The 26,788-nt window shown below is 40.2% G+C and overlaps 1 protein-coding gene across 1 annotated transcript in view; it reads left to right on the top strand.

Moving 5' to 3' along the window:
- LOC103179169 (metabotropic glutamate receptor 4) overlaps positions 1-26,788 on the top strand; it is a 227,044-nt gene that overhangs the window by 111,974 nt on the left and 88,282 nt on the right.

Consider the following 26,788-nt stretch of genomic DNA (forward strand, 5'->3'; position numbering starts at 1 on the left):
TTATAATAATAATAAATCACTAATTTCAAGGGATCTAAAGCAAACAATGTACTTACTTTTGATTTGATAGTGATAAAGCATTTGTATATATAGCATTTGATAAAGTGCCTTATCGCATCGTTGAGATGTCTCAAATTGCTTCACAAGATTTTTTACTCTGAAGTGAATTGACCATTTATAGGCAAATGCAGGGGTCAATTTTTGCATAGCAATGACCCACAAACAGCCATGAAGTCTGGGTTCAATTTTATCTGGGATATTGTTGACCAGGACAGCGGAAGATGCAACACTCCCCCAATGCTGCATTGGAATGTGATGTGTATATACAGCAGTCAAAAGATTGATGGAAACGTAGAAACAAAGTCTCAGAAAATAACAATCACGAAAAACATTTCAGTATTTGACTAAAATGCATAAAACAGGGGTGGAACGAAAGTTGATACTCAGCAACAATTTACGCCTTTACAGTAGTTTTATCTTTGACGGTTATACTTCAGTAAAGGCATTGTAGCACTTTAATGGCAGCCACATGTAAGTACTGTTATGGTAAACAGCTGTCAGAATACAGGAGAGTTAATGAATCCTGAGACAAGGAATTAAAGACCACTAATTAACAGGGCAAAGGAGTGTGTTGGTTGCAATTAACCATTAAGTGTGCTAACCTACATTTGCAAAACACAAATATCAACAGCAACCATTCATCCAACTTACTTTAAGATATGTTCACATCCTCTCACTGATTCGAGCAGCAGGAAAGGCTGAAACGCATTATCCTACTTTACCAGATGACGCACAATGTGAAGAAGTGAAGATTTGACAGAAAGTAGAGAGGGAACATAGACTAAAATTGAATGAAACCTCTGTTAATTTACACTCTGTAGAAGTGTATTACATTAGCTGACATCAAAGGATTTTGGAAAAACACAGATGCTCGTATCTGTTCAAGCACAAATCATAGCACATAACACCGTTAAGTAAAGCAACTTTAACCAGATGTGCTTAGAATGAGAAAATCCCATTCTCAACCCAGGTCGTCATAACTTTTACACTTAACGGCTGAAAGTATGCGAATGGGATTGCTGGAGAACTGGTGAGCTTCATCTAATGAAGGCAGAGAAGTTTGAAAGGGCAAAGAAGCTGAGGTTTATACCACAGACTCATTGCAAGTCTGAATACCGGATAGCCTTAAGCGAACATTCCAACAATCTAACTTTGACTTGTCAGTTCTCTCCCACGCACTCGCTAACAGTGGCATATTTGGAAGGTCCAGGGAATTCCCAAAATACTGAAATGTCAAGTGCATTTTACAATGTTTCCAATCTAGAATAACTAACAGGTTCTTCAAGAGTCTGAACACAGTCACGTGGAATGCGACCAAATACCTATTTGTTCTCTGGATCTAAGTAAAAAGGGGCTTAATGGATCTATTGCTTCTTTTGTTGCATTGTTGGAATTTGTCACCAGATCAGTTACCAACCCTGAACCTTAATTTTTGAATGTTATTTAGCAGCACTGAGGGTAGCAAAGGGAGATCCAATGGAATGCCACAGAGCTTTATTCTGTGGATTCCATTATGAGTGAGAGGATCAGAATCAAATTGATGTCTCTAAATTCTGATATCTACTGCTATATCGACACTAAACGCGAGCAAAAATAGGGCATTGATGGACTTTTATGTTGGAATACAGAATTTAAAAAAACAGGAAATTGCCCAGTGTGGAATATAGCAGGGAATTCACAGGGAGCATATTGAAGGCAATGAGCCATTCCACATAAAGTGCCCAAACCTGAACCAAATATATGCTTGGAGGGTTAAGCATTCTGGTGCAACACAGAGCTTCAGTTTGAGCAAAGCAAGCTTCATGATGGAGTGTTTATACATTACAGTGCTTGTCAGTTGGTAGACATTCATATTGCATTGAACAAAGCTAAAGTTTAAACATCAGTGCAGTGTCAGATCAATGATAACTTGATAACTATTTGATGATCTTATTAATATGATTTTAAGCAAAGTTCTGGATGTGGTGTAATCCTTTTAAAGTTACACTTCATAGAAAGTTATACAATGCCATGGTTTGCTTGTTCAGGAGGAATTTCAAAGTTCCTGTGGCACTAATTTGAAAAGAAAAGGGAGTTTCTCTTAGTGTCCTGGCCAATAATCCCCAGATAAAAAGTGCTCGTTCACTTCACAGCTGTTTGTGGAGCATTGCATTGGTGCAAATTGGATGCTTGTGTACCTAAAAATACAATCACTATACTTTACAGTATAGTAAAGTTTCATTTTCATCACTATACTTTACAGTAATTCCTCAATGAGGTGATGGGCACTATATCAAAAGTAAGGATCATTATTATGATGCAGATTTCATGATTCCTTATGGAATTTATTCTGTTTTAAGGTAGCAGGCTTTGGGTACTTTTCCCCTGGTAGTGATATGTCTGTCTCATTGTCTTCATCATATGGGAGAGTTATAAGTTGTACAAATCTCTATGGATGTCATCAGTCCTGTACTTAGTTGTTATGTCAGGAATGTAACTTGAGTGATGCGTAAAGGGAGCTCTGTTAGGTTAATTTTCCGTCTCTGCTCCAGATGAATCATCTGGGATCAACAAACTCAGCCCAGGGGGAAACCTATGCGTAGATGTCAGTCAATACAATGATTCAAACCCAAGTCACCTAATTAAGAGTATAATGATCTCATGTAGTAGTCAGCAGATTGCCAGCATATAAAAAACACAGAATTTTATTTTGAAATATAAATAGTTGCAGGAAAAGAAAGTAGATTGTCACAAGAACTGACCCTGGCAAAGGCTGGATTTTGTCTAAAAGTTTGGATTGGACCCAATTTTTGTGCTGCTTGCCAATTACACACTCATTTTAAGATTGCTGGACTTTCACTGTTGCTGTTCAAAACTATTCTCCCTGAGAGAACTTATTGATCCATTTGAGCAATGATCAGCCAATTTATTTACCAATTTCATGTTCTCGAAACACACTGATTATATTAAATGAACTATTGGCTGTTTTTATTTGGCAAGGACTGTATAATAATAATACTAATCCTTGCATTTGATATAGCGCTTTTCACTCTTCTAGATGTCCCAAAGCGCTTCACAGAATATACTGTAAAGTGAATTGACTATATATTTGTGGGCGAACGCGGCAGCCAATTGCTCACAGCAATGTCCCACAAACAGTCGTAGATTGAAAATGACCAATTTATTATTGTTTTGTTTTGGAGGGATTATTATTAGGCTCTGTGTGGAGTAAGGAAACTTGCCCAAGGTTTCGCCCTGCCTGGAATTGAACTCAGGTCTCTCGCTTGCAAAACGAGTGCTCTAACCAATGAGCTACAGGACTCCACAAATGAAACTATGAAAATTTATGGACAAAATATAGCAATTATCCAGAATTCTGTGAGTAAATGGTGTTTGGAAGGTTGATTCCCGATTCAACAGAGAATAGAATGATGTGGGATGACTCCACTAAAGGCCAGAAGCAAAAAAATATTGTTTAAAATAAGGATTTACACAACTCCATGATTGGGTTTGCCTCCTTCTAATGTTCGTATGGTATCAGTATCTCATGAGCAGGCTTACTATGTAACTGCAACTTCAGATAGAATTGTATCTTTCAAATACGATTTAAGATTTTTCCCAAGAAGACAAAATAGAATGAAATCCCTCAGATACCATTTTGCGTTCCCCTGACGAATTTTGTGCAGTTCACATTAACGCAGCTCAGAAAACTGGCAGATTATTCTCCACAAAAAATGGGTACTTAGCAAAGTGGCAACATATGAAAATAAAAAATATCATTCTCGTCCATCTAGTGGGATATTTTTCGCAATATGATTTCTCTCTTATCGTCTTATTCAAAACCTCTTCCCCGTCAAGCCAGATTTCAGCCAATAAATAAAATGAGTTCCTTCCCTGCCATTCTAAAATGGACATTTGGAGCTGGAGCAATGAAATGGATTTGGGAATAAGAAACAAAATAGGTTTCAATAGGCCAAAAGGAGGCAGAGTGGATAGAAAACAGCAACATATAATCAATATGGACCCAGTGAAATTGGGAAAGCAGGATAAGAATTTGTATGCATCACACATAACGTATGGAGTCCTGTAGCTCAGTGGTTAAAGTACTTGCCTCCCAAGCGAGAGGACCTGGGTTTGATTCCTGGCAGGGAGAAATGTTGGGCAAGGTTCCTTACTCCACGCACCTTTGCTTACCTTACAGTAAGTAGGAATCCAGTGGTTAGTCGATTGCCACATCGCTTTCTGGGGGTAATAATCCCTTCAGAAAAAATTTTTTTGGACGCTCAATCCACGACTGTTTGTGGGACACGACTGTGCGCAATTAGCTGCCACGTTTCGCCCCCAAAGTATCCAGTCAATTCATTTTACAGCATATTCCGTGAAGCGCTTTGAGATGTCTCGAAGTCATGATAAGGCGCTATATCAATTGCAAGGATTATTATTATTATAAAATACTCTCTGGAATTAGGTAGACAGCATACGTCCCTCCAGGGAGAGAGAGAGAGAGAGAGTACATTCCATTCCAGACACAGGAAGGAACATTTCCATGTGTAAGTGGCATACATGTGTGGAACTCTTAGTCTGGTTTGGACATTCTTAGGTATGGTGTTGGATTTCCGCATGTGTCAGACATCCGGCTGACCAAAATAATTAACCCTTTGAACTCTGCTGTTGTGCATTTATGTTGGGTGGCAAGGATGTCAAAGTAAATACATTTTGTGCCTTGGGAAATGGCTCCCACTTCATCTCCTCCTGATCCTTTTATGGGATAAACATTAACACAAGCAGAAAATACTTTGCAAACGTTTGGTGCTGTGGCGATATCAACACAGATTAACGTCACAAATTCCTCTGAGAACATAACCCAACCCATGGCACAAACTCCCCCTCAATATCTTGCCAGATGGAATTGATGCCGCAAGAATTAAATAAGTTGGGTAATCAACCATTTCAAATCTACCCCCTGGATATTGGAGATTCATTGCCGCACGCCAAATGTGTCCTGGTTAGTGTAGGATTAAGATAAAACTTGCTTTGCAACACGAGGTTAATTTAGATCCACCAGTCAGTCAGCTTTGCAAGCAAGTTAACCTTGGTGTTCGTATCACATTTACATTACGGGTGATGTGAGAGCACGCCCCACTTGTACAAGCAATGTATTATAATAGTTACTCTTGCATTTGATGTATTGCCTTTCATATGAGTGGTATGTATTGGAAATACATACAGCAAATCAATAAGTGTCTAAAAGAGATACATTCCCACGTAGGAGTAACAATTTCCTTGTGTCAACCAATCTACCCTGCTCTTTGGAGCTCTATCCCTCTGCCTCCCCCAGTCTTTCCACCTTTCAGTCATCTTTTCCTCCCACCCCTTGTCAACTCCATACCCCATTCTCCCACCCCTTCGCCCCAGCTCAGATGCTAGGTCAGTCAAGTAAAGCACTTTGAGACATCCTCCCAAAGTGAAAAGGTCTAAACCGAATTTATTGTCGTTTGAAGGTCAAAACCTGATGTCTTTCTGTAGATTTTTCCTCCTGTGCAAATAACAGCAATTTTTAAGTTGGATTTTGTATTATCTGCCAGTGATTTCAATGTAGGTTTAAGACATGCTATGCAAAGCTGACTTGGGGAAAAGGATTTAAATTAAACAGTGGATTCATTTGAACACTTTGTATTACAGATGCCCTAAGGCTGTTTCTCTTTCCTCAGACTTTATACAATGCCAAAACTTTTCAACTGGGCAATTTTCATTCTCTTTGCAGGAAAGGTTTGGGATATTTGTGTGACATGAATAACATTGGCTCCTATGGGCAATAAATCATTCCGTGCTAAAACTGCATGACTCAGAATACTGCAGAGGTCTATTTGAACTCTGTGGAATAAATGAACAATACTTTATTTCACACTAAAGTCCTCCAGAGCAGACCAAGGGTCAAGATGGACTTTGTGAGCAATAAAAGCCGGCTTTATAAAATAGCCTTAGGATTTACACAGGAAATGACATCTTTCCAACCCCAATCTTACTTCTGTTTCTGCATTCTAGCCTAATTATTGCTGTCATTGCCTCTTAATTCTTTAATGTAACACTCGGCTTTACTTTTTCCTTGTGTGAATGGAAGCGATTTGGTAGCAGATGTAACCCATGTCTCAGTTCCTGCATAAAGCTTCCAGCTCGTGATGACATTGGCGTTTCATTCATGGTGTACTCGTCCACTCCAGGTAGTCACAGCAAATACAAAAGGTTCACAGCAGGCTGCCCCCACACTCTGGACTCCATCCCTCCGACCTGCAGGTGGATATCAAATATCAGGTGGATATTAAAGATCCTGTGTCACCATTCCAAAAGAGAAGGGAGTTTCTCCCAGTATTCCAGCCAACAACCGCCTAGAAAAAAATGATCACTCACCTCACGGCAGTTTGTGTATTTGATATTGTGTTTCCACATTGCAAGAGTTTCATAGCATTTACTGTAAAGTATAGTGACTGTGTTTTGTAGGTACGAGTGGCAGCTGATCTCTGCACGCAACATCCCAAACAGTAATGGGATGAATGACCAATTTGATGGGGTGGGGGTGGGTGAGCGGATTTAGAGGAAAGACTGATATTGACATTAATAAAGCTTCCTGCTATTTTTATAAATAGTAGTACATGATATCTAACTATGAGGAGGAGAGGAACTCTGCTTTAAATCCTTTAAACTGAAGGACAGCACTCCAATGCTCCTTCAGTACTGTACCGCACTGACAACCTCTGTGATCTTGATGTGGGGCTGGAACCCTCACCCTGCACAACAGCCTGCAGGCAGGAGATAAGAACTTCAATCTGGTTTTCCTGCCTGTAATCAGAGCCACACATCTTTAGATTCAGAGATATTCATGTTTCGGTCCCATAACTGTAGCAGATGTGACGAATGAGAACGAGATAGAGGACATTGATTGAAAGTTATTGACTGATGATTGTGATCGATCCATGGGCAGAAGAGACTAGATAATTAACAGGACATGAAAGAATACTTATGACATTCAACAGATTATTCACAGAGTTCTACTTTTCCATTGTGTTTTGCCTTTTTTACAGTATGTCCTCCTGACTTGTCCTCCACTGTGTAGCTAGTTCTGAGGCGGGCTATGCTCTTGAGATCTACTGCTATATATTTTCACTCAAAGAGTGGTAGAAATCTGGAATGCACTCCTCCAAAAGGCTGTGGATGCTGGATCCATCCACACCTTCAAGAGTGAGGCTGATAGATTTTTGGTAGGTCAGGGTATTAAGGGATATGAGGAGAAATCGGGAAATTGGAATTGAAAGGATTAGTTGAGGTACAGATCAGTCATGATCTGATTAAATGGCGGAACAGGCTCAAAAGGGCTGAATGGCCTCCTCCTGTTCATATGTTCCTATGTTCTTATATGAATACAGAACCGCAACGTTTGAAAACCAGTGTTTTGATTTTGCTTGCTCACGTTGCTTGGGGATATGATCTTATCATATCTCACAGCAGTGCTGCGATCTGTGATCTAAGCTGCAATCTAACCATAGGCCTTAGAGAAGAGTAGACTTGCTAAAGGCTGTTTGTTTTCTTTTGTCTCGTGGTAATTAGAGAAATGCGCGGAACTGTCAAATATCTCATTAATCATACATTGGAATAAACAGAATATCTAGGAAATGCATATTCTGAATTAGGTGATCCAGTTGTGCTGGACTCGAGTTTTAATAATAATAACCCTTATGTTTGATATGGCACCCTTCACCTGAAGAGGATAGCTCAAAGTGCTTCACAGGATAGACTGTAAAGTGGAGTGACTGTAATTTGTAAACGAATGTGACAGCAATTTGCATGCAGACACAACCATGGAGTGAATGGTCAATTCTATTTGTGGGATTGTTGGCCAGGGCCCTGGGAGAAACTCTCTTACTTGCTATTATTAATAATCCTTGCATATGATATAGCGCCTTACCACATTGTTATGACGTCTCAAAGTGCTGCACAGGATATACTGTAAAGTGGATTGTGTATTTGAAACACAGAAGCCAGTTTGCACGAGGCAATGTCCACAAATAGTCATAGAGTGAGTGACCAATTTTATTTTGGGGAAGCCTTGTTGGCCAGAAACTCTCTTCTCTTTTCGAATAGTGCCTCGGGATCTTTAACATCCACAGCATATCTGACAACTCAGTGCTCTCCCAGCAACGCACTGGAGAATCAGCCTGGAATATATGATTCCAAGTCCTTTTACGTGCTTTTGTAAAAGTTATATCTTTTAATTTGTTTTTACCACTTATTACTCGAGGCAAACTAAACATTTGATTCATCCGAGCTTCTGTGAGATAATAATTCTACACTGTAGGTCATGGGTTGATCAAAAGCCTTATCACAAGAAGGTAGGAACACATCGACTCAAGAATTAAGTGGCCAACAAGTACATCTTATTCCTAGTAGGATTGTTTAGTTGTCTAATACAGAAGAAATACCGAGAGCCTTAAAGGTTTTCCTTCCAGGAGAATCTAGGGGGTCTTTAACACAGCAGAAATAATGCAGGTTAAACAGTGCTCTCCATAAGTTTCCCTTTTAGGTCCTCCACTGTTATCACTGTTATCACTGCTGTGTTTCCTCTCTCGGTAGAAAGGGGATCTGAATCTTTCCTCAGGCACAGTTAATGCCATTTCACGGTCAATGCACAGATTGGCTGATTGTCTGCATCCTATTGTGAACTTCATGCTTTTTTTTACTAAATCAATATGGAATTCATAAATCATTCATGTGCTCAGGCATATTTAGGTTCTTTACACGATTAAGTTTGTGTTTATCCAATGTTTTTCCAATTCATTTCAAGAATATCCCAAAGCCTCACATCGGGGCATTGAACTCATAATGTAGTGTATTTACAACAACAATCACCCTTAAAGTGTCATAAGCTTTATATATATAATAATAATAATCCTTGCATTTGATATAGCCCCTCATCATGTCTTTGAGACGTCTCAAAGAGCTTCACAGAATATATTGTAAAGTGAATTGACTTTATATTTTGTGGGTGAAACCCAGCAGTTAGTTGCGCACAGCAATTATATAGATATATAGATATAACAACTTGCATTTATATAGTGCCTCTCATGCAAGGTCACATCCCAGAGCGCTTGATATATTGGAACTGACAAAAGACTGTAAGATTCGCCAGAAAGAGATTTTACCCAATACAGGTGGTGTGAATTACAGATCTTTTAATATCACACACAATTCAAAGGTTAATGCTTTAACACACACAATTATAATATCGTTATATTGCAACTTTGAGCAGGTTCTTTTTGCATGGGAAAATAACTGCTAAGGAGAAAGAGATATGAACAGCTAATTGGGAGGATTTCTATGTCTTAGTGTTGAGCTAATCAGATGTCCAGGAGTGCGCTTTTCATCTCTGAGCCCCCTGGTTTTCACATCTGTACTCAAGGACATGATTACTCGATTCCTAGATGGGAGGATGACATAGGACCCAAGCACCGAGCGAGAGAAAGTTGTCAGAACCTGACCTCAGCTAGGGTCAAGCCAATATACCTTTAACTTTGCTAATGCTAATTGGCACAGGTATCCTTTCAGGGGTTCTCTGTCAGTCATTAAAACACACAGCCTCTTCTATGCCTTAATAAGTAAGGAATACTAAACAGATTATAAGTGCTTGGTTATATCTTAAAAGTATACTTATTAAAAATCTTAAAAACCAGTAAGTATCACAAATATAATCTGGAATAGAGTGTCCATTCTTTCCCCAGAGGGACGCACCCTGCTTACCTAATATCAGAAACTATTAGGTGCAGATTGGCAGGAGCCAAGGCTTGGTGACCCCACAAGGCACGTTGTGATACTGCTGGGAGTTTAATCAGCCAAAACAGCATCACTTGCCACTGTGAATACTGCCGGGCAAGCTTCCCAGTGATTGTCCAGCTGGAACCACTATTCCTGTTAAGACTTTGTTTCACGGGAGCCGAATGGGAAGAATTCCTGCCTTCGGTAACTGTTTTTTCGGCCAAGTACAACTTATGGGCCAGGCTGGCTGGTCTGTGATCAGCAATGCCTTGGAGGACTGAGAAGAAATCCCGCTGGCCCAGGAATCAGACTGTTGAGACTACCACTGGGATTTAATCTGATCTTGATATTCCAAGCAGGCAGGTCACCTTGGAGCCAGTTCAGTCCCAAAGTCCCTTGTTAATCCCCTCATCTCCCCCTCCCATGGAAAACTGGGTGCATTAAGGGTAGACATCAAAGACCAGAAAGTCTTTGGTTAGGACTAGCCTCAGATGGAAGAAGACATTGAAAATGGACTCATTCTGCGTTGAGCCACTCTATCGCCCACAAAATACAGTCAATCCACTTTACAGTATACGCTGTGAAGGGCTTTGAGATGTCTTGATGACGTGATAAGGTGCTGTATCAAATGCAAGGATTATCATTATTATTTATCAACTAATGGTTGTGACAGAAGAAAACTAAATAGAATATTCACCTTGCCTTTCGAAACGGCAGCCGCATAATCCCCATCATGTCTGACAAACTAATTTGCACAATGAGCCATTTTATCGCTTCTTCTTAATTCTGACTTGCGGGATGTCTCACTTCATGTTCTTAGCTTGCTGGTGATTGCTGACGGTTCATGTCTAATTAGTGTCACACTAGTAATTCCTTCAGTCTTCACTTTGTTTATGTCTGCCAGAATGTTAAACGGCTGAAATACAACGAAGGCAATGGAACACAAATAATAATAATAATCCTTGTATGCATTTGATATAGTGTCTTATCACATCTTCGACACGTCTCAAAGTGCTTCACAGAATATACTGCAAAGTGACTCGACTGTATATTTTGTGGGCGAAACGCGGCAGCCAATTGTGCACAGCAGCGTCCCACAAACAGTCGTGGATTGAGTGACCAATTCATCATTATTACAAGAGCTTTCTTCAGAACTTGCTTCTCTTTTGTCTGCAAACGTTTGCAGGTCGAAATATGAATATTTTTGCGCCGTAACCCTTTGTGGACTACATTTGGTATTTATATCCTGAAATAATGCATTCACTGAGGGACTCTGCATGTGAAAGTGCCTTAGGCTTGTGAGTTGATTTTGTAACCAGAAGAATTCTTCCAAAACGAATCAGGATCATTTCGTTGTTCCGCAAATGTGAGTTTAATTTTCTAAATACCGTTTTGTATCATTTGTATGTACATTGCTTTGCAAATTGCAGCGCTGAAGTTGAACATTTAGAATCCCAAATAGTGGTGCGTTGTGCTGTCTATTCGGCTTTGGACGTACCATTATTCAGAAGTCGAGGAAGGGAAAGGGAGGAGGCTTTGGCTCGCAGAGATCGGAAGAATCCCTGACTCCACTGACTAGGTCTGCCCCTCCAAGTATTGCCAATGAGCCAGGCTGGAAGGTCTGTCATCAGTGCACTAGAGTACTATGGATTTAACTGCCCCTAAGGAGTCAGATTACCCAGAATTGGGGCAGTGCTGGTTAAACTCACTCAACTGCAGTTAATTTCAGTTCACATTTCGATACATCTTTGAATAAGGATTGGAGGGTGTGTCGGATTCCTGCAATTTTGCTGTGATATGGTGATCACCGATTGCAATGCGATTCATCTTACGGTGCCTCGTAATGTTTGCGTGTGTGCATTTTTAGGTGGTTCATTACGAGGATGAGGGTTTAATTTCAGATAAGAGAACATAAATTATTTTTTTCTCTAAAGTAAAGTTAATGGGCTCCAAATCAACTCAATTGATTGTAATTGAATTTAACACCAAATAATCATTTTGGCTGAACCTAGGTGGAATTTCAGGCCTACTGTTTAGCTACCAGTGTAAAATAGACACCATTGCTCCTTTTTTTTAAAAAAAAGACATGATTTAAGGGGCTGCCAGGGTGAATTGTTTCTGTTTGAGAGAGTCATTAATGCACTTTGTTATCCGGGACAATTTAATTACAGTAACAAGGTTCATATGGAACCTCTTGAATGATATTACATGATTTCAGTGACACTTTTCCGTACCCAATTTAATGTTTCTCTATAGAGAGCAGCACAATCTATAAGAATGAATGAATTCAGAGGCTGTCTTGCTAGCACAAACAGAATCAATACACCTTTAATTGACAGAACTTGAGAGCAATGAGTTTGTAAACACTGTTCACATCGCAGCATTCTGCTACAGTTAAATGAGCTCCCATCTGCTTTATAAAAAGACCCAGCAGTAAATTGAATCTCTTTTTGTTCGCAGGGTGCTTTATTTCAGATTTAGGAGCAAGTGCCAGAAAGTTTAAATTAAAATTCTTGGAACCTGAATCTTACAATCGATATATCAAATTCAAATTGGCCATTTGTTAAATCGATGTCCAGAAGTTTGACTTTGAGACACAGGCAATGAAATTCATGCATTAAAGATGCATTACTGCGTCATTTTCATGTAGTTATTTAAGGTTGGAAGGACCAAGACGTCAAGTTTTATAGATTGACGAAGAATTTGCTCTGAGCAATTGATATGGAAGAAGAAACAGTTCAGTGGCTGTGTTAAAGGAACCCAGTACCGGTTTATATAACATTTCACATAGTTCATATAACATTTCACGTAGTGCCTTATCACATTAATGAGTCATCTCAAAGAGCTTCACAGGAGTTTCATTGTGAAGTGCAGTGACAGTGTATTTTGTAGGCAGATGTGGCAATCAATTTGTGCACAGCAATATCCCATAAACAGCCACAAAGATATACCGATAATAATACATAGCGCCTTAGCACGTTGTTGAGGCATCCCAAAGTGCTTCGCAGAATATACTCTTTTCAGCACACCATTGGGGCTGTTGCAGTTTTTCATTTTCTTTTACACGTAAATTTTTAACTTGGAACTGTTCATCCAAATTGTCCGAAAAATCTTTAACATATCCAGTATTTGTAAATCCCTATAAATCTTTACTCTTATACTTTTAGTCAAACAGTTGGCACACTTCACTGATTGTTCTTCAGGGCTCATGACACAAACTTTTTTCACGAAAAGCAAATTGTACAGCTTGGCAAAATACTCAATCTAAACGCCATGCTTTTTTTGGCAGGCATATTTACAAATTATATATAAATCTGCATGAGGATGGTTGTGTCCTGCTTCATGTGTGTAAGCCTGGCTCAGTTGGTAGCACTCTCACCTCTTGAGTCAGAAGGTTGTGGGTTCTAGCCTTGAGTTGGGACTTTGAGCTCACAGGGCTGGGGGAGTGCTTCACTGTTAGAAGTAGATGTAGATGAGACATTAAACCGAGACAGTAGTCTGCCTGTTTAAGTGGATCTCAAAAAGAGAGAGGAGTTTCTTTCGGTGTCCTGGTCAACAATCCCCCAGAGGGAATTGCTCGTGGCTGCACGTGTATGCAAATTCGCTGTACGCAAGTTAGCTATCACGTCCGCTGTCCCGCTTGATGGGTGCTACATAAATGCAAGTTGTTGTTGTAGTCTCCAGATTTTACACTGAATCCTGTGAAGCAGGGTGTGAAAGGCGGTGTACTACATGTAAGGATTATTATTAATATTATTTTATTTAGATGGCCACTCTGAGCGGCCACTTCCATTTAGGACTCAGCTGTACAGAGAAAGATGTAGTGCAATGCTGAAACTCAGAATTCTTACTGTGTTACTGGGCATCACTGTCTTGGGGAATTGTATTCAACTCAGATCATATTCGTCTGAGCGAAATGCAATCCCTGCATGATAGGAAGCAGAAATGGGACTAGATAGCAATTTCTCCTCTGAGTCCTTTCCACCTCAATATTAAGCAACAGATTTTTTTGAGGTAGCTGAAGTGAGTCAATATCCCTTCATGAAACCATTCTTGGAAGCTTTTATCCTCTTTTAAATATTTTAACAGTGATGTAACGTTAATGGGAGCAGATGCATTATGAAACTGATCTTAATGGTCATGGAAAGCACAGACGTCTAGAAGTTGTGCTAGAGATAAGCAAGACTAGAGTCATCACATAGCCCAAGGTATGCTTTAGCAATTCTGGATCAAGCAAGTGGTTCCTCTGCGATGTACTGTGCTGGAGGTGGAGGAATGCATCTGTTTGTACCTGGAGGAAATCCAATGGAATGGGTCCAATGCCTCTGGGCCTATCACTAAACCTTCATCTTCTGCTTGGAAAGCATGGATTTTGGCTGCACTTGGGCTTGGAAAACCAATATATAAAAAAACAAGAGTCTTAAATTGATAAACAAGAACAATAACAACTTGCATTCATATAGTGCCCCTCATGCAGGGTAGCATCCCAGAGAGCTTGGCACACCAGATCCTTCTAATGTTTTTAAAATTAATAATAATGATAATAATCTTTGCATTTGATATAGGGCCTTATCAAGTCATTGAGACCTCTCAAAGCACTTCACAAACTGTAAATTTGTGTTGTTGGCAAAAGTATAGCATTCGCAAGAATAATTTTAAACGCTTTCGAATGTAACGAACAGCATTTTTATTTACTAAGTTAAGACGCACCATTTGTATTATTTAGCTCAGGCCATTGTCCCCTCTGGCCAATGCCCATTCACAACTTAAACTGGAGAATAACAAAGTCATCCTCTGCCTAAACATGCCGGATTCCCCTAATTGTTATAGTTTGCTGGAGAATCTAAATCGGATTCCACTGTGCAGTAATAGATTCTGTAATGAATTCCCCAGCTGTAATTGATAGCTACTATGAAATCCCCAGTGCAGCAGCAATGCTCTTTCAAGGCAGGTTTGGAAATTGGTATTTTTGCTTTTCTGCCTGTCCTGAAATTGCTCTTTGCGATTCCAAGCCTCTACATTTCGCCCACAAAATATACAAGTTGATTTACTTTGCAGTTTATTCTGTGAAGTGCATTGAGACACCTCGAAGACATGATAACAAGCTATATGAAATGCAAGGATTTTTATTATTAATATTGCTTTCTCTTGTTCTACCTGTCTTGGCGCACCCTAATGTATTAGTAAATATATATTCGTATAGATAATTAAATTAGAAACTGATGAACGTCTGTTGACTGTTTTTTATAAGCAACACCAGCATTAGGGCGCATTGTGAGCAAATGTTCCATCACAGGTGAGATCAGGTTGACACATTAAACATCAACTTGCAATATAATTTACATTTGTAGAGGTTCTTTCACATCAGAAGGACATCGGGGTCCGCAGTATCCCAGGGCACTGCTGCACAGTCAGCCTGGCTCATCGGCAGGACCAGGAAGAGAGTGCGCATTCCATTCCAACAGTCTCTCTCTGGGATTTCCATCTATAGGTGGGATGCATGGAAATCTCAGCTTGGTTTGGATACTCTTAAGCACAGTGATGGGTTTCCGCTATGCTAGAGATAAGCAAGACTGGAGTCATCACATAGCCCAAGGTATGCTTTAGCAATTCTGGATCAAGCAAGTGGTTCCTCTGCGATGTACTGTGCTGGAGGTGGAGGAATGCATCTGTTTGTACCTGGAGGAAATCTAATGGAATGGGTCCAATGCCTCTGGGCCTATCACTAAACCTTCATCTTCTGCCTTGGAAAGCATGGATTTTGGCTGCACTTGGGCTTGGAAAACCAATATATAACAAAACAAGAGTCTTAAATTGATAAGCAACAACAATAACAACTTACATTCATATTGTGCCCCTCATGCAGGGTAGCATCCCAGAGAGCTTGGCACACCAGATCCTTCTAATGTTTTTAAAATTAATAATAATGATAATAATCCTTGCATTTGATACAGGGCCTTATCAAGTCATTGAGACCTCTCAAAGCACTTCACAAACTGTAAATTGGTGTTTATAGTTTACACCCGGCTGATCAAAACAAATGAGGACGTTCCAATGTGCAAGATATTCTAATGTTTTACCCGGGCAGGTGGCCAAGGGGTTGGGAGGGGTGGGGGAAAGGTGACCGAAAGTGAGGTCAAAGAGGAAGGTTTTGAGGCAGACCTTGAAGGAGGCTAGGTACGGGGCAAATGGAAAGGGCTCCGGGATGGAGTTTCAGGCGGTGTAGATGTAAGTATATTAATATATAACTTGCACTTATAGAGTGCCTTTCACATAGTATGACATCTCAAAGAACTTTACAGAGGAGGAGTGGAATAAGGTCAGAAGTATGGTTGGTTTGACAGATTGGTCTGAAGAGGCTTTCCAAAGCAGGGTGGGAGATGACGGAAGGGATTTTGTGAAGGATTTCTAGAGAGCAGAAACTTAGTGGTCAAAAATGTAGTTGATAAGCCCCCGCCACCCATAACATTTATATACTGAAAGAGACCTAGCCTGTTTTATTTTGTTCATTGCACATCTGGCTGTAAATGTAGAAATATATAAACTAGTCAAAATAATCCCTCTTGCTGTGTATCCTTGATTGATCTGTGGCATGATGCATTAAACATTGATTCCCAGTATTAGTGAAGCTATAGTAGCTTGAATAATGTATAATGATTTCTTTATTTCTCTTTGTAAGTCTATTTTTGTTGAACTGCTAAGAGATTTTATTCGGATAATCCTTCTACAAACTGACTTGAAAGAATGTGCTTTCTTTCCATGAGGTTGTGATCTTTATGGGAATTTTTTTTGATCCACAGTTATATTTGCAGGATATAATAATAAGATTTGCATTCGATAAAGTGCCTTATCATGTCGTTGACATGTCTCTTAGCACTTCACAGAATATATTCTAAAGTGGATTAACTGTGTGTTTTGCGATGAAAACGCGACAGCCAATTGCACAAAGCAGTGTCCCACAAACAGTCGTGGATTGAGTGACCAATCTCACTAATTTTTTTTGAGGGATTATTACCCCCAGAAAGCGATCCACCAATCAACTAACAACAAGGTTCCGACTTACTGGTAGGTAAACAGAGGAATGTGGAATAAGGAAACTTGCCTAAGATTTCGCCCTGCCTGGGAATCGAACCTGAGTCCTCTCGCTTGTGAGGCGAGTGCGCTAATGACTAAGCTACAAGAATCCACATGTGAGCTCATTGTATCAGAAGAGTATGGATACGTTTGATATCATGCTTTATTATGTCGATAAAATGTCTCCCCCTGAAAGTTTGGGAAACGAGAAATCAGAATATGTATTCATTCACTTTGTGACTGATCTTTGTTTCGAGGGTGAAAATTGTACAGGAACACACGTTAATGAGTTCTTGCACTTGCTTATTAAGATAGGGTTTTAAATATAGTGTAAAATGGTGAGATCCTTACCTCTGTAATAAATTAGCAACACGTATCTGAGCCCGTACAGCCAGCTTATGCACTTTGAAACAAATGAAACTTGATGGACGCAGAACCAGAAAGGAAATTAAAAAGGAAATTAAAATGATAAGGATGAGATCCTGGCACGCTGTGAAGAGGTAAGATAAGTGAGAGAGAGATAGAGAGGGAGAGGATTGCGAAATTTATAAATCAAGTTGAAAGTCATTAAAAGATTAGCTCATTGCCTAAAAGTATTGAAGAGTGAACATCAGCAGGCAGCAAACGGAAGCGAAATTTAAACTTTGTCTGCGTGTGAAGGTATTTTCAGCACATCTATTCGGTTCACATTAACTGATGATTTAGAGCTACACTGTTCAGTGCTGATTCACGTCATGGCGCTGCCTTGTTGGACTTGCGTCCTTTTGATGAGATGTAAAACCTAGGACTGTTCAGGTGAACATTAAAGATCCTGCGGAAGTATTCAATAAGCGAAGGGAGTTCCTCCCAGAGTGTGGGCCTACAATTCCCCAGCTGCAATTGGTCATTCACTTTGTGGCTGTTTTGTGGGGCATTGCTGAGTGCAAAAAGGGCTGCCGGGTTCGCCTAGAAAATAAGCGTCACTCCACTTTACGGCACTTTGAAACGTCCTCCTAACCTGATAAGGTGCTGTATCAAATGCAAGGGTTATTATCATAAACTACTTCTTTCTCTCCTGACCAGGTAGGTGCCGTTTCTCTGTCCTGCATTGCCTCTGGCAACCTGCAATCGCTCACCACTCTGACCCAGACTTACCCCGTTAGGTGGAGTCATCAGCTCTTGCAGTCAAGGAGAGAGCATTCAGAGCAGTCAATAGCCAAGAGGTTACACATGTTTAAATGCATTACAAATGTAATCCATTGGCCTTGAAAAGTTTTCCTCCTTGAAGCAGATTAATGCTATTGATAAGGACGTTAAAAGAACAGTTGGCAGTGCTGTTTTTCATGTTGATTGTATAATCTCCTGACATTTTGTGTGTTATGGGACTGCCTGGCTGCCATCTCACAGAGTGAATCTTAAGTGCTATTTCCACTCCCAATTGCCCCGATAACATAAATTGTGCGGAATCATATCGGGCAAGCGATCAAGTTATTCACTTCGCACAGTACACCCGGTGCTCGTATAATTGGAGAAGAGAGAAGCATGCGACGGGTCTTTTCTTTCACTGTAGTTGGAGAGAATATTAATAACTGTGCTGATAAGCAATTAACTGCTTCCTGAATAATACGGTTTGTATGTTCTACTTTAACATAAACGTCCTTACTTTTGGGGTAACGTCTCAAAGCGCTTCAAATGACGTTGCTGTCATTTGAGGTGTAGTGACTGTGATTGTAAGCAAACGCAACGAACAATTTCTGCGCTGCAGAATCCCCAAAGCAGCCAGAAGCGAGAGTGCTACCAACTGAGCAGCCCTGGAATATTCTATGCTCCCTTTAACTTCTCTCAGGGCTGTGCTCCACTAATGATACGGGAGCTTGATAAAGCGGAAGGAAAATTATTCTGAATATAGCTTCGGCAACACTGTCAGTTCTGAATTGCGTTCTGGTTTGACAACGATTTAAAAAATACAGCCTAAAGGGGAATCGCTTTTTGCAAAATCCTAAAGCAAGTAGAAAATGGGTTTAGGAGAAGAGCCTAAAGTCAATGCATTCAGTGCACACGTGCGCTGAGTTAATGCTCATGCATACACAATGCAATCTTCCTCCCTGATGACACTGGGTTTGCTGGAAATTGCACTCCTATTGACTGATTGATTCCAACTCAAGAGACGCTCATCAGTGCTAAAAGGACACGCCTCAGAAGTGACCTGACTGAAGTGGATACAATTTTAAACGGAATTGAAAAAATAAGCCCAAACAATACTTCTGGACACACCACAACAGTATAACAAGAGCATGTAGGTTTGTGATAATATTAATAATATAATAATAACAGTCCTTGTATTTGATATAGTGCCTTGTCACACCTTTGAGATGTCTTAAAGCGCTTCACAAAATATACTGTAAAGTGAATTGACTATATTTTGTGGGCGAAACGCGGTAGCCAATTGAGCACAGCAGCGTCCCCACAAACAGTAGTGGATTGAAGTGACCAATTTATCATTTGTTTTTGAAGGAATTATTAAGGCATAGTATGAAATTGTAGGTGTTGTAGACTACAGCCAGATGGCAAATCGTTAGACTCGGTATCAAGAAACTTCTTGCATTGTAAAAGTTGCAAAGGGCAATTTCAGGACAGACACCAGGAAGTTTTTCTTTACCCGGAGGGTAATTTACAACTGAAACATGTTAGCAGGAAGGATGGTTGAAGTCAGGACACAGGGATTCATTTAAAAACAGCTTGATGCTGTGGTGGATGTTCTGAAAGGATGAGATAAAAAGGGCCGAAGGGCCTTCTTCATCTGAACCAGCCTTGCGATCACGAATCACCCGTAATCTGAAGCCAGGAAAAGGCAATCTTAAAACAACTATAAATTGTAAAATTGTCTTTTAACCCACAGCCAAGTTTAGTTTGCTTGTCTGTAAACTTTTTTCTAACTGTGACCATTTTTGAGAAACACGCAGGACAAATGGACTTGATAAATAACAACAACTTGCATTTATAGATAATCCTTGTATTTTGATATAGCGCCTTATCATGTTGTTGAGACGTCTTAAAGCTCTTCGTGGACTATATTGTAAATGTGCCCTCAGCTTAATATCTCATTATAGCACCCTTTATGCAAGGTAAGAATGGAGCGCTTAACAATGGCACCATTTTGTCACCAAGAAAAGAGCGGTGACAATAATAAAGTTCCATGTTTCGGAAGGATCACCTACACCAATGAATGCTCCCCTATTTCAGGAATTCATGCCAATTCATTACTCTCCAGCTGTGAGCTTAATGATCTTTTGTTTCACAGATCAATGCCAGGTAATGAATAGTTACATTAATTAGCAGCAAAGTGCAGAAAGCATGAAATATGTCTTCTGTCAACAGTGACACTGTGTAAAAAAAAAGCACATCTTTATTATAGGAACGATTAATTAAAATAATACTAATTAATGCATTGATGTAACTTGGCTATCACCTCAAATGTCAAATCATTTATCAATGGTGAAGTATTCCTTTTATAAACCCAGCAGGACATGAAAACGACCCGAAACAAATAATGCCATTTGGTGTGAAAGGCGCTAAATAAATGCAAGATGTTATTGTTTTTGATGTTGTCGTCGGCATTGTCGTCGTTGCTAGCCAATTTTATTGTAATATCTGCGGCCTGAGAAAATGCTAAATCTGGTTTCTGCTGTCGCACCATTGAAAATAGGATTATTCGCATTGATGTTTTTGAATGCTGGCAAATAACGTAATCATTTCCAAGGATGTCAGCTTGGCTCAGTTGGTAGCACTCTTGCCTCTGGGGCAGAAAATTGTGGGTTCAAATCCCCACTGCAGAACTTTGAGCTCACATCCTCGGCTGATTCTCTGGTGTCTCTCGGAGAAGAAGGAGGGGAGGATTGAACACAATGTCATTTGTCCTTGCTCTTACGTTCTGCGTAGTGACATGGCCTATTTTCATGCTATAGCGTTCTATGTAGAAAATTGAAGGAGAAATGTTTAAAAAATTTAAATCTCTGAATAATATTGTTCATCTTTTATCGTAGCTTCAGTTCAATCATTATTTTTTTGGAACTCTTATTCTGAGGGGCAATGTATAATAGCATTAATCTTTTCGATGTTGAAGATAAGAACATGATCAGAACAATTTACGCATTCCCAGGTTACTGCTGAGCCCCTTTCGTGGAAGAACATCTGAGGATAATATGCAAATCTCCCGTAATATGAATCATTCTGTAATTGAAGTTAATTGTTCTCAACAAGAAATTATATACATCAGTCATCAGTTGCTGAAATACCAGGACTGCTGCAGGGCAAAACATATTAACTTTAGTTAAGGCTGGTGATTTCTCACAGTTTGACATCCTGTGACAAATCCTAGGACTTTTATCAACTACTGTGACATGTCACCTCTGGGCAAAATCAGGAGGGAGATAGAAGCAGGAGTTGGAACGTAAGCCAGACGACAGGTGGGATCGAGCACCAGGATTCTGGAGTGAAAGCAAGACACCAGTGGGTGAAAGTGGAGGTGAATCCAGCACTGAAGTTGGGTTTTTCGGGAGATAGAGAGAATCGATGTCTTGTTTGCGAAAATCATTGCTGCCTAGTCTGGCGGAGTTAATCCGACTGCGTTATCTGAAGAATTGGGTTCAATATTATGAGGAGTTTTGACAGAGTCAATAAAGAGAAACTGTTTCCTCTCGTGGGTGAACCAGTAACCAGTGGACATGAATATAAGATAATTGACAAAAGAACCAGAGAGGAGATGAGGAGAATTTTTAATTTACCAGAGAGTTGTCACGGTCTGAGATGCACTGCCTGAAAGGGTAGTGGAAAAATAATTGATAGTAGCTTTCAAAAGGGAAATGGATAAGTACTGGTAAAGGAAACACTTGTAGGGCTATGGGGGTAATGGGATTAGTTGGATAGCTCTTTCAAAGAGCCGACGCAAACATGATGGGCCGAATGGCCTCCTTCTGTGCTGTAAGATTCTATGATTCTATGAATTACAGCCACTAAGAAATGGCTGTAACCAAGGAGAGGCAGTGTGGAGGAATGGGCTGTCACTCGCGTTTATTTGAAATTGGATTTCGGAAAGCTTTTTTCTTCCAATTTTACTCATGATACTCCTGTGATGTTTGGTAATATTTCCTGTGGCAAACAAGAGCCTTACCTTTTATTGAACAGTTAGATGTCCTGCGATCTTTTCCGTGAGCTTCACATGAACCCATTTTAATTACTGCTGAATTAACTTATAGGATACAAGGATATTATTCCTGTTTTGAGGAGATTGCAGGACAATTTAGGGTGTTGTGTTTGCTCCCAAATCCTTCGTAATTAAAGGTGGATTTTCATCTCATGGTGACGTGATGGTTGTCACCATCTATAATTATTGCCGGTGATAATTATCAGTTTTCTTTTCCATTCCACGCTCTTCAGTTGCAACACAAATGTAGCAGTATGTTCTGCGTGATGTGAAAAAGACACGTTTTCCATCCTTTGAGTCCAGCCTACCAGTTTGGGTCAAATGGATGTTGGCATTTGAAGAAAGACCACAGCTTGCAGTAAGTTCAGAGACACAGGGATCTGGGAGTGAAGTGACCCAAAAGATAGCTTCAAAGTTTAATTCTTTGCTTCCAATCCCCAAAGAACAATCAAAGCCTTAAGGCTTTATTACACAACCCATGAATCATAAACTGGATTATCAGAATCTCCAATATCCACAGGATCTGTCAAACTAAATGATTTATTCCATACACTCCCACTCTGGCACATAATTATCAGCTGTTTGTTCCGGAATACTTGATGTTCAATACTCACTGGCTTGGTTTGTGGAGCCTATAGCTAAATCATCGATTTTGACACAATAATAATTCTTGCTTTTGACGAAGCTCCTTTCATGGCAGGAGGAAATCCCAAAGTGCTTAACAGGAGATGCTGTAAACTGAAGTTTCCCTTCTGTGTACTTTTGTTGGTGAACACGTCAGCCAATTTGCACGCAGCAATATCCCACAAACAGCCAATGAATTGAATGACCAATTTTATTTGGAGGATTGTTGGCCAGGACACCTTATCTTTATCTTTTTGAAAATTGCCATGGGATCTTTAACATCCATCTGAACAGACCTTGAGATGGGGAGGAGGGACTCCAGGATGGAGTTCCAGAGGGCACGGGAACAGTAGCTGAAAGCTTGTCCATTGATACTATTATTATGTTATTGAGTTGGAATGTTTTTTTACCCAGAGTGTTGTTACAACCTGGAATGCACTGCCTGAAAGAGCGGTGGAAGCAGATTCAATAATAACTATCAAAAGGGAATTGGATATGAACTGCAAAAGGAAACATTTGCAGAGCTATGGGGTAAGAGTGAGGGAGTGAGACTAGTTGGTAGCTCTTTCAAAAAGCCAGCACAGGCACGATGAGCCGAATGGCCTCCTTCTGTGCTGTAAGGTTCCAAGATTCTATGATGGGAAGAATTATCGAACGGGAGAACATGAAGCAGGCCAAAATAGTGCATGTAGTTATGCAGTTGTTATTTTAGGGTCATTTCTGTAAACCAGCTGTTAACCAGGTCCAATGAATATTTGAACAAACTCAGCAAACACTTGTTACACCAATGATCCGTTTACTCCAGTGCAAATTGGTAAAACTGCAATTTGTTCCCAAAACCTTACCGAATTTCAGCAGTCATTTTTGTCCGCCGGTGTAAGATAAAATTCAATCGGTTCTTTACAGTTCCCAGTGGTCATAAACATTGCACGTATGCAGGAGCAATCTGCTGCTTATGTGACGTCTTTGCCGTTGAAATTTTTTTAAAAAAATGCCCACGTTTACGCAAACTTCCATCCAGAAGAACAAAAAGCAGACTGTCAATTTAAGTAACATCTCCAAGGTCAGCCCACTATCAGTACAAATTAGCTGTCACAATACAAATAACTTAACTGCTTGTAATTATTTGCATGAGGAGCACCTTTAGCAGAAACTGCTTGTAATTGTATTTACAATGTGTTAAAGCAAGGATCAATGGCCTTGGTTAGCAGATTGGAAATGATGGACTTGTTTGTCTTTGACTCAGCGCTAATACGGGATGAGCCTCAGAGCATCGAATAGCGGAAATGGAGAGAAGTAGTTAACCAAGCTGGTAACTTGCTTATTCTCCATTGTGCAATAAACAAAATTGAATCAGCTGTTCTGTCCAAGAGGGGTATTCTGCTCTTTGTTGTAATGTTCTGAATTTTTGTGACTATCTGGCTCGGTTGGGTAAGTTTAATAAATGTGTTCATTTTGTGCTTAATACTTAACTAGCATGCCATTTCATCTGTCCCATTTAATTTCGTGTTTGCATTGCGCTGTTATTTATAATGTAAAATGAAGCTTGTTATTTTTTGGCTTTCACTTCACTGAGCAGAATAACTCTCTCACCGAATAACCCCTTCATCTAATGGGTCCTCACGTGTCCCATACTCCAGCTAGAGTAACCATAGCAATAAGAATAATCCTTGCATTTTATATAGGCCTTTCGCGTCGGGAGGAGATCTCAAAGCGCTCAAAGCAAAGGGTAGCAACTTTGTTTTTTTTATTAATGAACACAGGAAGAGCTGTGCTTTGAGAAAGCGCTCTATCGCGTAGAAGGACTATTGTTTTAAAGTGGCGAGATACAGGAGCAGAACATGCACAGCATTGTGCCTCTCGGTCTGCAGAGCCCCCCTCCACCCCTCCAAGCTGCAATACAACAGCAAGGGGTGGAATTTCCAATACAGTAACTGCAAGATATTGGGCCCTTGGCTGTTTACTTCACATGCTAATTGCGAGGATCTTCCTTCCCATTCTCTGCACTCGCTGGCGGCTCAATCCTATCAATACCGAGCCAGCAGCAGTCCTCTGCGTGCTATACGGTTTCTCTTTGTCGGTAAGAGGAGGTCACATTTGGTTCTACGATAACTTGTGGAATGAGCTCCAGTTGCCTGGGAATCACATGATTCACTCTTGGCTCAGAGAGGAGGGAGAGGGAATATTGATCAACCACTGTTCAGCTTCACAAAGCTATATTAAGTTACAAACCAAAGTTATTCTATGCAAACAACTGAGAGGTTGACAGAACCACTCTTTAGAACCTGCTTCTAAAATATAGGACACAAGATACTTCCATCATAGTCTGTAATGGATTATGAATGCTGATAGGAATGGTTTTGAACATCCTCCAGCAGTGAAGCTAAAGTACAAAATCAGGTTCAATTGCCTTAAGGAAATGTAATTATCATTATAGCAAGTCTATCGATAGGGTGGAAACTTTCTGCAATTATCTGCGTTTGAATTTTAACCGGCTTTATCGATTAGAGATCCCCTAGCAGACTATATAATTGTATGGAAGAAATTACTATGCCAAGGGTTTGACAGAGATGTTGCACGGTTGCACGTCTGCAGCTCCAAAACATTCAGAATTTCTGCCTACAGTCGACACAAATAAAACAAAAATGCTGAGTAATCCACCAAAGAGTTCATTGAGAACATCTTTAAACTGTGAAGGATGAATATTTAGAAAAAAAAGGAAAACACCAGTAAATTGATAGTGTTGCATTGACAGGTCCACAAATTCAATTTTCCGCGATTGTAAACAGTGATAGAGATCTCACCAAAATCTTCGGACACAACCAGTCAGGGGAGTGTCAAACAGATATTCTGCATGTTTTTCCCTCAAAGTTCGCAAAATCAGAAGATTGCTTTAGATAGCAAAGGCCTTTTGCTTCACCTTATCTCATCTTTCCAGAAGACCCGTCATACCGTTCCCCCCATCAAAGCCTAATTTCTTAAATTAGTCCATTGTCCTGGCCTCAACCATCTTTCCTGGCAATCTGTTCCAGTCGTTGATTACCCTCTGTGTAAAGAAAAACATCCTGGTGTGCATTTCTGAAATTGTCCTTGGAAACTTGACATAAACCTTTGTCCTCTTTTTCTGCTGACTTGGTGCGTCCAGAAGTATTGTTCTGGTTTTACTTTCTCAACCCGTTAAAAAGTGTTATTAGTAGGATCCAAACTACCATGAGGAATGTCTTGTCACACAGCGCTTGTTTTTTTCTGAGACTGAATTCTTGCAGTGTGGTAGCGCCTAGTCACTGAGTCAAACAAAATTGCAGGTTCAAGTTTTAGTCTTGAGTTTCTGTTTCAGCAACAACTTGCATTTATACAGCACTCTTGTTGGAGGACAGCGCCTCAGAGCGCTGCACAGTGGCAGGGTTCGACATTGGGCAAGAGAGAAGGGCGAGGTGGAGGTGACCATAGGCGTAGTTGAAGAGAATCAATGGCCAATCAATCGCCTTTCACTCTGCAGCTCCAAGAATGCTACACCGATGTTGCAATAATCTTTTTATTTGTCTGTAACTTTGAAATGTCTCAAAGCATTTCACAGCGAATGCCGTGGTGACCGTACCTTTATTGGCAAACAGGGCTGCCAAATTGCAGGCAGCAAGTTTCCCGCAAAAAAAAATGAAGCGAATGACCAATTTATCCGAGGAATCAGACTTCACAATTCTCACCAAAAGGGCACTGCCTGGATATATGTGCGGAAATTCATTGTGGGATACATGATGTACATGTGGCTTCTTGACTCTGAATCACGCAACAGCTTGGGTTGTGGGTGCTTCCTTTCAACTCAACTCCAATTTAAAATCGATCTCGTAAATATGTATTCAGACTGCGCAGCGAAACCTTAGCAGTTTTCACATCAGGCTCAGTCATAAAGATGACTTGGAATCAATGGTAGCTCAGGGTGAGGCGTTATACAAAACCTATTTGCCATTCAGTTCACACAAGCCAGAAGAGATTTTGATAAACTAGGTTGATAGTAACCTAAGTAAATGCGACTGCACTGACCCAAACCATCAGTGGGCTTCAGAT

This window comes from Callorhinchus milii, unplaced genomic scaffold, assembly GCF_018977255.1.
Source record: "Callorhinchus milii isolate IMCB2004 unplaced genomic scaffold, IMCB_Cmil_1.0 Scaffold19, whole genome shotgun sequence".
NCBI classification, from domain to species: Eukaryota; Metazoa; Chordata; class Chondrichthyes; order Chimaeriformes; family Callorhinchidae; genus Callorhinchus; species Callorhinchus milii.